This window comes from Acipenser ruthenus, chromosome 40 (assembly GCF_902713425.1).
Source record: "Acipenser ruthenus chromosome 40, fAciRut3.2 maternal haplotype, whole genome shotgun sequence".
Lineage (NCBI taxonomy): Eukaryota > Metazoa > Chordata > Actinopteri > Acipenseriformes > Acipenseridae > Acipenser > Acipenser ruthenus.
In genome coordinates this window covers 10,926,915-10,931,914 of record NC_081228.1, presented here as the reverse complement: position 1 = coordinate 10,931,914, position 5,000 = coordinate 10,926,915, and the positions used below count along the sequence as shown (strand labels likewise).

The 5,000-nt window shown below is 36.2% G+C and overlaps 1 non-coding gene across 1 annotated transcript; it reads right to left on the bottom strand.

Annotated features, from left to right (window-relative positions):
- Positions 1-2,787: 2,787 nt before the first annotated feature.
- On the bottom strand, positions 2,788-2,894 carry LOC131708233 (U6 spliceosomal RNA). The gene has a single exon (XR_009311314.1). It is a non-coding gene; the product is annotated as a U6 spliceosomal RNA (small nuclear RNA).
- Positions 2,895-5,000: the final 2,106 nt, after the last annotated feature.

Genomic DNA, 5,000 nt, shown 5'->3' with positions numbered 1-5,000 from the left:
GACGTTAGGAGGACAGAGATGTTACTACTCCTTGTGGGGTATTTTTATTACGCTCTTGACCCGCAATATATCCAGATGACTAATATAGCACCCAAGAAATTGACAGACTTATGTATTTAAAGTTTGCAGAAGATGGACCACCTTACCCTGTCTGGGATGAGTGTGGTACTCCATTGTAATTACTTAGGAGTTATATAGGTTTTTCGTCCCATTGGAATACATGGGACGCCTCAATTAAATCCAATCATTAATCTGGTGAGACAGCTCTTATCCCTTTTACGAATAATGGTTTTCAAAAGTTCCGGACTAACTTTTCAGAATGAATAGGTGTCATGTACTGAATGAATTCAAAACTTCACATGTGTCCAACTCTATGATCTCATTCCTTGTTTTCCTCCGAGCCCCTCCTTTATCTGAAAAGTTAAGTGAACCAAAGTTCCCAGGATCTTGGTTTATAATATAATATAAAAACACTACTGTTTATATGTGCATGCAAAACACTATTTTTATATGTGTTATATATGAGAGATGTTCTTAATATGTGACATCATCTTCTAATTCATTATATTTTGCTAAATTAAAGGCATGTGTTTCTTTTAACCTCATATTGTTTCATCATTTTGTTAATGAGTCAGTTTTAATTCCATATACCATTGTCTAACAGAGGATTTGACAAAAGATTGTCTCGTGCAGTATTTAAGTCAATTAGTTTCACTAAGTTTAAGTGGTAATAGTTTTCATTAGAATTATTTATCCCTTAAAAGATGCACTAACCAGGCTCTGACCTGTATCTGACTTCTAAATATGCTATTCCAAGCAGTTTTCCAGAGTCTCTTGTTTTTTCAAGGCCAAAGTCTGTGCAAACACTTTTTTAGATCTATGACCTATCAATGTCTGTTAAGCCATCATTTTTGCATATTATTTCAAGATATATTCTTATCTGTGCTAAACCACTAATTCCATAAACCCTAAATTGCAAATCTACAAGACTTGCAGCTTTGCTAGCGTAGAATGCAATAAGACCCCCTCCTTTCTCTACAGCCTGTTCATCGGGATAAGGAGAGAGGCCCCTTTTAGCAATAGAGCAGTTTCAAAGAACCACATTATAAGGACTCCATCTACCATCATTAGACAATAGTATAGTGGATTAACAACAAGGTACATTATAGTATATTATTACAAACTTAACACAAAAACATAACACAACACCCTTAAAATTCTATAATTCAATGGATATCATAATGTCTAGAGGTCTTGTTGTTCAATAGAAGGAGAAATAAACTGTACCACTTTCCCTTTTAATTAAATCGAATACTGCTTCCAGCTTTTAATCTTCTTATTAATACAGTAAAGTCATGAACAAGCAATAATACTTGTCAGTTTAAATAATATGTTTTCTTATTATAGCAAATACTTAAAACATACTATTAATCTTATGAAATCAAATAATTAGTTTTAGTTTCAAATACCATGCTGTCTAAAAAAAGGTTTTAATCATTTATTTTATTAATTTACAATACCTTTGTGTCTAATTACTAGTCTTTGACCATTATAAACTATAAACAGTGTAAATTATCACTGAACCTTTTTAACTATGAATGTGGCATTTCAAGAAAAACTTAATTATTTTACTTCAGTTTAACAGTTGCTGCTAGAATTTATAATATCACTTTATTTCTTTGGTGAATCCCTCTAAGATTTAAATCCAAATACAGGCCAGTATAACTGCATTCAACTCTTATATTTTTTATAATGACTGAACTAGGCTTGACCCTGTTCTTTGTTCATACAAAATCCAGCTGAGACAGGTTTTTTCTTAAGACCTTGGCTGTTCAGTTTTAATGTTCATTTATTTGTGGTAAAGAATCTCTTTCTTATCTTGTTTGTAGGTGTGATTAACGTTCACTTTTAGCCGGAATGGTGCTTTTTTATTCCGAGATTACTAAGTACTTAATTAAAAACATGTGTAGACTGACCTATTTCATGGAGCAAGAGAGCCACCTGCTGGCGGTACATGGATACTCCCTCTTTATCCTTCCTTCAAAAAACCTCTAACACTTCATTTTTATGTCAAAGTACATTCCATATTTGAAATCGCCTAGGACATGTCCAGCATATCCATGTGTTCCCAGCAGGATTCAGCTTCTGTACCAGGTTTCGCTCAAATTGTTTCCACAAGAAGTCCCTTGATCCAATGTTTCTCCAGCACAGGTGTGGATTTCCATGGTCTGACTTCATTCCTATAAGATACTTGGACATGTTTAGCTGTACATATTACTTCTATATATTTCCTTTTGTTCACACCGGGTCATTTTGCAAGGTATGCGCTCCATCCAGAATTCTAAAGGAGGTCAAAACTCACTGTGATTCATATTTTTGGGCACTCAATTACTGTTCTTTTCCACATCATCAGTAGCAAACTTAACATAAATGAATCTGAATCAGTTGATGAACCGTGCACTGTAGCTTACTGAGATCCTCCATGCAAAGGAGTCCAATGTTTTACTACATGGAATAACTAGTTCACTGTCACCTGTGACATTACTATACCAGAATCTAAATCATTAACGTGGATTAGGAATAGCAGAGGTCCTAATACTGATCCCTGTGGTACACCACTGGTTACCTCGCTCCATTTTGAGGGTGCTCCTCTAATCAAATTAGGGTTTGGGTTTGGTTTTGGGCTTGGGTTAGGATTGGGGTTCAGGTTCAGCTTCAATGTTTCGGGTTCTACCAGGGTAGTTATTCCAAGGCAGGTACAGTACTATTCCCAACGACAAAAAAGACCAAAATGTGGAACGCTTCACGAATTTGCGTGTCATCCTTGCGCAGGGGCCATGCTAATCTTCTCTGTATCGTTCCAATTTTAGTATATGTGCTGCCGTAGCGAACACACGGCGCTTACCTGATACGCGCCTCTATGTACAGCGAGTGGCTAAAGAGCGATTGGTGTTGTGGTGTGACAAGCATAGTCCAATTGTTTCCAATTGCTCTGCGTATATGCATGGTTGTCCACAATCAACACGCAGAGGGTTACAAACTCTGAGGATATCACGTTTGCAGAAAGCGGCTGAATAAAGAAGTCTGCACATCTGCACCTTCAAACCGGCTGGGAAAGATATGCAAATACTGACATGTTACCTATGATGTTGAGCCCTCCGGATTGGCCAGCATACCAAAAGACTTGCAGGTTGACCAGGGTCCCGTTTCGTATCACAGCGCGGAATGCAACTGACACCTCAGAGGAGGGGGCTTAATACTCGGGGCTAGGGTCAGAGTTAGGGTTTAAGAATTGCACTCAATGATTATTAGGAATACAGAACTACACAGTTCTTGCAATTATACCTTTAGACACGATGTAGTGGTCATCTAGTTTAAAAACAGTTACAAGAAATTACTGATGAAACTACCTCAGCTGGAGGCCATTCTTCCAGGAACAGGAGTGAATGATGCCAGGTTATACGGTCAGAGGTAATAATATTAATAATAATAATAATAATAACAGTTTAAACTCACGTTTAATAAAGAAGTGAGCACAGCTATACATCAGAGAGACAGCTGGGAGATATGCAAATTTAACAAGTTTGCTTACTGTCACAAAATCCGTAGGTTCAGATTTCTGTACGTACTCTGTTCCATTTAGCTCAGTATACACTCTTATCTCAGGGGAGACGTTAGGAGGACAGAGATGTTACTACTCCTTGTGGGGTATTTTTATTACGCTCTTGACCCGCAATATATCCAGATGACTAATATAGCACCCAAGAAATTGACAGACTTATGTATTTAAAGTTTGCAGAAGATGGACCACCTTACCCTGTCTGGGATGAGTGTGGTACTCCATTGTAATTACTTAGGAGTTATATAGGTTTTTCGTCCCATTGGAATACATGGGACGCCTCAATTAAATCCAATCATTAATCTGGTGAGACAGCTCTTATCCCTTTTACGAATAATGGTTTTCAAAAGTTCCGGACTAACTTTTCAGAATGAATAGGTGTCATGTACTGAATGAATTCAAAACTTCACATGTGTCCAACTCTATGATCTCATTCCTTGTTTTCCTCCAAGCCCCTCCTTTATCTGAAAAGTTAAGTGAACCAAAGTTCCCAGGATCTTGGTTTATAATATAATATAAAAACACTACTGTTTATATGTGCATGCAAAACACTATTTTTATATGTGTTATATATGAGAGATGTTCTTAATATGTGACATCATCTTCTAATTCATTATATTTTGCTAAATTAAAGGCATGTGTTTCTTTTAACCTCATATTGTTTCATCATTTTGTTAATGAGTCAGTTTTAATTCCATATACCATTGTCTAACAGAGGATTTGACAAAAGATTGTCTCGTGCAGTATTTAAGTCAATTAGTTTCACTAAGTTTAAGTGGTAATAGTTTTCATTAGAATTATTTATCCCTTAAAAGATGCACTAACCAGGCTCTGACCTGTATCTGACTTCTAAATATGCTATTCCAAGCAGTTTTCCAGAGTCTTGTTTTTTCAAGGCCAAAGTCTGTGCAAACACTTTTTTAGATCTATGACCTATCAATGTCTGTTAAGCCATCATTTTTGCATATTATTTCAAGATATATTCTTATCTGTGCTAAACCACTAATTCCATAAACCCTAAATTGCAAATCTACAAGACTTGCAGCTTTGCTAGCGTAGAATGCAATAAGACCCCCTCCTTTCTCTACAGCCTGTTCATCGGGATAAGGAGAGAGGCCCCTTTTAGCAATAGAGCAGTTTCAAAGAACCACATTATAAGGACTCCATCTACCATCATTAGACAATAGTATAGTGGATTAACAACAAGGTACATTATAGTATATTATTACAAACTTAACACAAAAACATAACACAACACCCTTAAAATTCTATAATTCAATGGATATCATAATGTCTAGAGGTCTTGTTGTTCAATAGAAGGAGAAATAAACTGTACCACTTTCCCTTTTAATTAAATCGAATACTGCTTCCAGCTTTTAAT